Source organism: Lygodium microphyllum, chromosome 2 (assembly GCF_053477565.2).
Source record: "Lygodium microphyllum isolate KBCC chromosome 2, Lygodium_microphyllum_v1.1.10, whole genome shotgun sequence".
NCBI lineage: Eukaryota > Viridiplantae > Streptophyta > Polypodiopsida > Schizaeales > Lygodiaceae > Lygodium > Lygodium microphyllum.
The window spans coordinates 108,604,993-108,614,438 of NC_141136.1; the positions used below are offsets into that span (position 1 = coordinate 108,604,993).

A 9,446-nucleotide genomic window follows, 5' to 3' on the forward strand; every position below is an offset into this window, starting at 1 on the left:
GCCGATGCATGGCTGGAGGAGAGGGAGTGTGGGGAGGGATGGGCTAGGTGCAGTTGTGGGCTGCATGAGGAGGGGGAAACCATGCAGAGGCCATGTGGGGAGCTTCTCTCCCCACCCCCTTAAGCCCTATATAAACCCCCCCTTAGCCTTGGCGGGGAGGAAGGAGGAGTCGTCATGCTGGGGAAAAATGCCACTTTCGTGCTGTAGCCACCGTAGCCGCTGCCCTACTGCACCCAATGCCGACTGCTGCCTTGCTCCTCGCCAGTAGTGCCATCCGATTTGTCATCTCCTCCCCAGTAATTACTTACGTCACGTTCTATGACATCAGAAGCTTCTTATTAAGCTTCTAAGGGGGGGGGGGGGGTTTCCATAAGGCCCATTCCCACAGCTTCTAAGGGATAAGGCTTTGGGCCTTGTTCCTGCAGCCTTTGTGGGTTTAAAACCAAGCTCATTAAGCTCTATTTCCGCAGCTTCCTCGTAAAAACCCCAATTCCTACAAGCCCTCGTAAAGCTCCATTCCTGCAAGTTCTCGTAAAGCCCCATTCCCATAAGCCCAAGTCTCACAAGCCCCGGCCTTTTAAAGATCCGAAGTTCGATGAAGGTATCTCCTATGTACGAGGAAGAAGAGCAAGATTTTAAGGCTGCTTACCAAGGCGGAGAAAATTCACCGATCGTGTAAGGGTAAAGGCAAACTGGAAGTCCGTAATCATGCCTACGATGGCCCCTAAGAAGACGCAAGGCACGCCTACGGGAGATTGTTCTCCTAACATTCACATGGACATCTCCCCAAGCCCACAAGTCCAAGTTTTTTTTTCGAGTTACTCTCACATAAAGAAATGATTTAGGCACGCTTAATTTCATAAGAAAGAATGCATTTTGCGCTAATCGTTAATGCATGTGGCAGCGATAAATGTACACTTGATAAATTATCTCTTTGAACGTTAGACAAGATTGGTGCATGTCATGAAATTGGAACATTGCATTTCTAGATTTGTCTGTCTTAGGAGATTAGCTGCATGTTGCTAATTTTGGTGCATTTCCAAAGTAATGAGTCTAAACGCCTATTACTTAGGCAAAGGAATGAAATTGTTAAGTGCATGGGCCGTGAAGGAAAGGAGTAACTTGCATTTAGTCACTAATTCCCTTCGTTATGATTCGCACAAGGAAATTGTTAACTTCCATTTCACGGCATGAAAATGAACTCCAGTCTTGTAAGTTGAATGGGAAAAGGATGCTTGGAAATGGATTAAATCAATACTAGTCTTAGAGTCGCATGAACTTCATTTTCGAGGTTGTTGTATCTAAGGGTCACATGTTACATATTCACAAGCTTCATTTCGTCAAGTTGCATTTGGAAAAGGTTGCATGGTTTATTAAAGCATGAAATTCTAAAGCTTAGAAAAAGAGTTGTAGGCATGATTCTTGTAAGTAAGTCCTAGTAGGTCCTATGTAAGTTATCCTTCAATTTATCATGCGTTTTGATTTTAACAAGGAAGGATAGGGTTATTGCAAATCTAATGGTGCAATGAATTGTGTGTTTACATGTATTGTGACATGTTGCAACTAGTTTTCTCCTTTAGATCAAGTTTAACATCTCTAGGAATGGTTCGTCCTTGTCACAAGACAAGTAGACTGAATTAACTAAATCACCTAACCCACAAGGGATTCGTATAGGCATGGCTCAATCAATATGATAAATACCCCAAGTGCTAACTAGGGTTTAGCACGTTAAGCATTTGGCCTAGTTTCACGCTTGTTGTCAAGTCGAAACCCTCATACCCAAAGGTCCTACCCACATTCACGGAATGTAGGGTCAATTGGACGCTCATGCAAGTAACGATCTAGGGTTTCTACCTTAAGGATCATTTGTTGTCATACTGCTGCGCATCCGAGGTGTGGAATCCACCAGAAAGTTGTGTGTGTGGAATTTGTTACTTTGTACATACTTAGTCGTTGTGTTTGCATTTGTTCTGCATGGGCAGTATAGTGGAGAGGGGGTTGGAGCAAGAGGAACTTATCTGTAATGCTCTAGTTGGCATGTATGCCAAGTATGGAAACCTACCAGATGCGCATGTTATTTTTGATACACTACCCAATTGAGATGTTGTGACATGGAGCTCTTTGATTGGAGGATATACCCAACAAGAACACATTCAGGAGGATTTGCAACTGTTTGATCGCATGAGTGATCTAGGTTGTGAGCCTGCTAGCTTCACGTACAATTGTGTTAAAAACTTTCTCATCAAGGCACAAAGATTTGATGATGCATTGGAAATGTACAACAGAATGCAAAAAGTAGAAATGCATCCAGATAGTCTCACTATGGGTATGGTTACTCTTGGACTATGCAAAGCCAATAAAGTAGATGATGCTCCTCGAGCTGTATTTCCAAGTATTGTAGGCTGACCACGGCACACTGATGTTATGGTGATTATGGGGCAGAAGGATGCTTATGTTGGTGATGAAGCTCAATCTAAATGAGGAATATTGACTTTAAAGTATCACATTGAGCATGGTATTGTTACCAACTAGGATGACATGGAGAAAATTTAGCACCATACCTTCTACAATGAGCTTTGTGTTGTGCCTGAAGAGCATCCAGTCCTCCTCACAGAAGCTCCACTGAATCCCAAGGCCAATAGAGAGAAGAGGACACAAATAATGTTTGATACATTCAATGTGCCTGTTATGTCTGTTGCAATTCAGGCTGTGCTTTCACTATATGCCAGTGGCAGGACAACTGGTATTGTGTTGGATTCTGGTGATGGTGTGACCCATACTGTGCCTATATATGAGGGTTATTCACTACCACATGCTATTCTTTGTCTTGATTTGGCTAGACGAGACTTGACTGATGCATTGATGAAGATTCTAACAAAATGAGGTTATTCCTTGACCACAACTGCTGAAAGGGAGATTGTCAGAGATATGATGGAAAAGCTTTGGCCCGTGCTGCCAGGCTGGCACTGATAGCAGAGGAGGCTGGGCGTCTTGATCTACTGAATCCAATTCGTTGGAAATGCTTTTCTTTTTTATCAAAGATGGTCGTGCCCGTGTGGTAGGTGTCTCCAGAAGAAGAAAGCTCAATTTTTAAAAAAATATTGAAGACCATTTTTAGTGCAGGCATTGATACTGGAACGGCAGATTGCATTGGTTTTTTTTCAACTACAGACCAAGGAGGCTAAGAATGATCGTGAAGCCTCTGGAGGACGAACCAAAAGGTGGAACGAGGAAGATCTAAAAGAAAAGACGGAGACTTCAACAAATAGGAAGATGCAAAAGGTATTGAAAGGGGAGAGGAAAAACGTTGATGCGTTTCTAATCGATGTAGATACGTGACAGAAAAGATGTCTACAGAGAGATTGCTCGACGTTTCGTGCAGACTGTTGCAATTCGACGTCTTTCTTTTGCGCTTCTTTGATCTTGCCTGATCATCCACTGTGCCTGCTGCGGCAACATCTCTCATGCAAAATTGCTCAGCTGGATCCATAATTCACTCCAATCAACGATTTTGGCCTCCCGAAGCAATTGATCTTCAAACAAACCAACGAGGGGTATGCAAAATACTACAACTTGTATGCTTGTATTTTTTATGTAATCCTCTTACAAGGGATAGAACGAAAACAGAGAATTGAAGGGAAGTTCTGGGGGAAGTCACAGGCAGTGACAAGGTGCTGTGCCACTTTTACCATCGGGAGTTTGTGCATTGTAGGTAGGTTGGAACTACAAGTGTCAGAATCCAGAGCTGGAGCACCTACTTCCAGTTTGGTTGGAGACTAGTTTGTACTAGTCATGTTTTGTTCCTTGGTCACACAGTCTTTATCAGATCATGAGCTCTACCTGAGGAAGATTCGAAGGACACTCAGTCTAGTTCTGGGATTCAGCAACAACTGCTTTGAATTACTTCTTTGGCATTCTTTCCTTCAGAGAATACAAAATTTAAGTACAGTCAGCCAGCAAGATGATGCAATTACTGATGGACCTGTATATGGATTTCAAAGTGGAGATTGACTGTCCAAGTAGAGAAGAATGCAGTGTGACTGCAATAGATTGGACTTCATGGGTTTGTTGCTTTGCCATGGAATGGGTGGATGTGCAAATTTTATGCCAAGTCTCATGTGGACATTCTCAGAATGACCAAAAGCAATATACATTGTTTGTATTTACTGGAAGGATGTTATTGATTGCAGTGTACATGTAAGCAATCAAGTTTCATGTTTCATGGGAAGACAAGGTGTATGAATACTCCAGTATTCGAGTAGATTTTCCACAGCAGATTCACTTGAATGGGCATCTAACGTCTCTGCAAAATGCAATGTTTTCTACCATTCGGAGTTTGAACATACCCTCTATTTTTTGCCGCTTTTGCTGCTCACAAATCCTCTCATCTTGCTTATTCGTATGATTGATCTTCTATCCTGAAATTAGTCAAGGTCCTCTGTGGTTGCGACTTTGCTTTCGAAAACCCTTTGACATCTTTGGTGAACCCGACGTGAAAGCGTCGCATTAAAAAAATTTCAGGATGGGAGATACTTTAGCATCAATTTCAGCCTCTTCTACGATTCCTGCTTTGTCCTCTACTTCAGCTTCATCATCGACTTCTGCTTCAAGTACTTCTACAGATGATTTAAAGCAGATTTTGTAGAATATGTCTATGTATATGCAACTTCAAAATCAACAGACACAATTGTATATGCAGTAGTAGCAGCAGTTACATCAACAACAGTTGTCTCAACAAAGGCAACTATATTCGGAGCAGGAGAATGCAATCAGCGCGACTAAGGCGATTGAAGCAGTTGAGAATGAAAAAAAGCTATTTGATGGTTGTAATGTATCAACTTATTTGAAGACGTATGAGATTAAGATGGGATTTTTTGGAGTACCGACAAGACTTATGAGTAAATATTTTCTTCGCCTTGTTGCACCCACCTTGAGGGTAAAAGTGACTGATCTTTTTCTTCAAAATTCGCATTGGTAAGATTTTAAGAATGCCCTGAAAGAGGAGTATTTTCTTGAGGACTTTGGGATGGCTACACGGCGGTCATTCCAAGAGTGGGTCTACATGCCAAACAAAGGCTTAGCTGCTTCAGAATTGATACGAGAATTTGAAGAGAGGTATAGTCAGCTTGATGCCATTGAACAAAGAGCATTGGATGTTGAGAAAGTTGAGCTTTTCTTGCAAGCTACAGATCTTGCTCTTCAAGAAGAATTAGGAGAGCTTCTTGAGGATCGCACGAAGCCTATGGGTCTTAAAACAGATTGACAAGATGCCCAGGATGCGGTCTCGACTTTGACCAAGAGGCGGATATGGAAGACCCACCTACAGAAGGGATTTATGACACCGACACCATCTTCTGCTCCTATGTCTACTTCTATCCCTATCATTTCTTCTCTTCCTCAGCCAGTTTCTTGGTCTATGCCAATGCCTACTATTTCTACTCCTCCTGTTCCTCCTGTTCTAAGACCGATGCCGGCTCCTTCTACTCCAAAATTATCCGCTCCGTTGGTTCCTTCCTCTCTTGATGACATAATCAAAGGCATAACGGATTTGACACTGGAGTTAGTTAAAGCAATTGGTGGGAAAATTGAAAGAGCAGTTTGCTTCGACCGTGTCTACTATTTCTTCTAGTGCTCCTAATGCACCTAGAAGTGCTCCTAGTGCACCTAGGAGAGATCGAACATGTATTTGGTGTGATAGTACGGACCATCAGCATTGCAGGGATTGTGAATCTTTTCAAGATGCAAGGAGGAAGAATTTGGTATTTTGGGGACAAGATGGCAAGATCTGGTTGACTGAAACAGAAGCTCCGCTTGCTACCAATTTTGGGAAAGGCAGATTGAAGAAATTAGTAGATGACATGGTTGCGCGTACTTCTTATGTGGCAGCTAGAGGAGATGTTTCTGCATATGGAGTCCAGATTGAGAAAGGTTCAGAGAGTCAGTCAGCATTATGGACCTATGCTATGGAGATGGCAAACAAAGGGAAAATTTAGCAGACTGTTTTGACTAGTGCAGGTTCTAGCATCAGATCTGAGACAGGTTGGGATTCGCATGTTGACAGGTACACTACTTATGCCTACTTGGCTAAGTCTCATGGAGCAGATGTACTTGTTGAGGAGAAGCGTAAGAGAGATGAAGAGAATCCAAATGCAACTAAAAAGGCTAGAGGGGGTGAGTTTGTTAGCAAAAAGTCATTGGAAAGCTGGGATATGGGTGCTTAGATTCTTGAAGGAAACTCTTGACTATGGTATCACATATAGTCTTAGAAGTTCTCTTATGGGGAACTATGACTCAGATTGGGCAAGTGATAGTGATTCCAAGAAATTAGTCTCCACATATTGTTTCTCTTTAGGCTTAGGAAAATTCTCTTGGACCTAGTAAGAAGCAACCAACTGTGGCATTATCTTCTACCCAAGCAAAGTACAAGGCATCTTGCTTTGCTACATATGAAGCAGTATGGTTAAGAGGATCCCATGGCATATGGGGGTATATGATAAAGATCTAACACTGCTAAGATGTGACAATCAAAGTTGCATTGCTATTGGTAAAAATCTAGTTTTTCATGCATGCACCAAACACATTGACATCTAGTATTAGTATGTACATGAGTTTGTCAAGGATGGGATAATTGAGTAGTTATTTTTACCAGAGATCTTACAAAGGATCTCCTTCAAGTTCATCTTCAGAAACTTGGCATTGGAGTGAGAATGTAGTTCACCTACAAGTGGACATTGCTGGGGGATCTTAGATATGCTCAATGCCCCAACCTTGTAAGGTGCAACCAATGATCCATAGTGCTGTAAGTTATCAAGCCCCCATTATGAGGAGAAGCCATGTGAGAATATGGATATTGGGTAAGTTGTCAAGCCATGTGAGAACATGGATATTTTCTAACCGACTAGGGAAGATTCATAACATGGTCGGATATGCCAATCTAACTACCTTCTCAAGCTATAAAATGAAGATCACTCTAATACTATCATCAATCTATCTTTCACCCAATTAGAGTTCTTTGAGCTACCCTTAGGATCTTCGCCTTGGATGGAGCCTACTATGATACATGAATAGAAGGAGGACAGTTGTGATTTGCTCTAAAAAAGTCATATTGAACTTTTTTCTAACATATGTGTAGATAGTGTTTGGAAATTATATTTAGATCATTTTAAGTATTTTGAAAATTTTTGGTGATGATATTTTTTTGTTAGAATTTGTCTAACTTTTAAGCATAAGATCTCTTTTGGAAGCTGATTTGTGATCAAACAGAGTAAAATTTGGTCAAATTTCTTCTCATGAAATTCAAAGAGGAGAATGGGGAGAATATTTTGTCATCTCACAGGCTTCATCCAATTCTTCACTATTCAGAAGATATGAGTCTTTGAAAATAAAATAGAAAATTTAATACATTTATAAAAAAGAGTATCTTACTTTTATTCTTTCTTTTCATTTCTTGCAAGTCGCATGATGCGAGTGATGATTTGGGAGGATCATGTCAATTTTGGCACACCTTTTTCTTGGGAAATGTGCCATCCTTGGAAAAGCCTATTCCGGACATGTGAAGCCATTTTGGCAAAAAAGCTAAACAAACAATTATCGTTGTCATCTTTCTCTTTTAAAAAATTGAGATTGAGACTATGAATGCAATTGTGATTGTGATTGAGATTATGAGCAAGAGTGTGATTAAGAGTTAGATTGTGATTCTTTCATATATATGAAGTTAATTGAAGGGTGGTCAGGAGGTTTAAGCTCTACACATTGAAGTGCAATTTTTGATTGTGTTATCTACTATTCCTCTCTTTTCTTCAAACTCGAATAAAATTTCTCTTTCTCTCTTTCTGTTAGTGTCTCTCTTTCGGATATTGTGTTGATATTTATCAAATTGTAACTAATCATGTTGCAAATGGTATTAGAGTTGTTCTGATTCGTGAAGATGGAAGGCTTGAAGCAAAGAGTGAAGGAGCAAGAGGAACTCATTCAAAATCTTCTTGCTGACTTGAGAAAAGAAGGAACCATTATAGAAGTTGCAAAGACAGCACAGACAATTGTGGATCTATGAGGTGAAGTGAATACAATTGGCATGGTCAGATCAATTGGAGAGTTGCCTCAACAACCTCAGTCACAAGAGTAGATGAAAAGAGAAATATCTTTTGAAGATGGCACTAGAGAATTTTCTATTAAACAAGTATTCAAGAAGTTGAGACTGAATGAGTTTTATAGTGAAAAGAAGATAATATAAGATTTGGAAGCGCGGCTTGAAGAGCTTGAACGAGGCATGGGAATTTTCTCAATAATCTAAAGCCAAGATTATGATTTCGCAACTACGCAATGTGGCAAAGATATGGTGGGAATCCTATATGCAAATTAGGACTCAAGTTGGCCCTATCATATGGGAGAAATTTTGTATGCAAGCGGAGAAGAGATATTGTTCTCCTCCTTAAAATATGGAAAAAAAGATGGAATTTAATCATTTCAAGCAATTTGAAGAGGATAAGCATGATCTATCTATCAATGACTATTAATAAAAATTCTTACGGCTTCATAAGTTTGCTCCTAAAGTGACTAGAGATGCCTTAAAAAGCACGTACTTTGAAGGATTGAAGGATAACTTGAGATATCAGGTCAAGGGATCAGGATGTTGTTGTTTCAAAGGCAAACAATGAAACACATAGGGGAGATTTTTTATATAGTTGACATGGGGAAAAGGGATGAGATAATTGAGTCTACAAATCTAGGGGGACGTGTGGTGTAGACATGATTATTTCAATTTCGTTAGCCTCTACTGATGCAATTCAATCTTAAGAATGAAATAAAGAAAATTTGAAATGGATTGGTTAACAAAAAATCATGCCTTGATTGACTATGAAGAGAGATATTTAATTTTCAAGAAAAAGATAAAAAATTTCATAAAATTCAGGGAGAAGGGAGAGAGATTGCAACTCTTTAATAATTTTAGCCACACAAAACTTTTGAGGGGAATTAAGAAAGGATGTGAGACCTTTTTAATCTTTTCTAGAGAGTTGAAGCCAAAGGAGACAAAGAGGAATCTTGAGTGCATAGATACATTGTTAGATGAATACACTGACATTTTTTCTAATGATTTGCCAAGTATGCCTCCTCCTAGATTAGTTGATCATGCTATAGAATTGTATTTAGGAACAGAACTCTACTTTAGGTTACCTTATTGATTCAATATAGAAAAGCTGAAGAAGCTTAAACTGTAACTTGATGATCTATTGAAAAAGGGATTTATGAGAACCAGTGTATCTCTTAGGGGCACTCGTGTATTGTTTTAAAAGAAAAAAGTTGGGACATTTAGACTTTGTATTGATTATAGAGATCTTAATAAGCAAACCATAAAGAACAAATATCCTCTCCACACATTGGTCATTTATTGAGCCAATTGAGTGGTACAAAGGTGTTTTCACAAATAGACTTATGATTAGGTTACT

At 39.8% G+C, this 9,446-nt stretch overlaps 1 pseudogene; it reads left to right on the plus strand.

Moving 5' to 3' along the window:
- The first annotated feature begins 2,409 nt into the window (after positions 1–2,409).
- Positions 2,410–2,970, plus strand: LOC148040166 (actin-85C pseudogene; annotated as a pseudogene).
- The last annotated feature ends 6,476 nt before the right edge of the window (positions 2,971–9,446 follow it).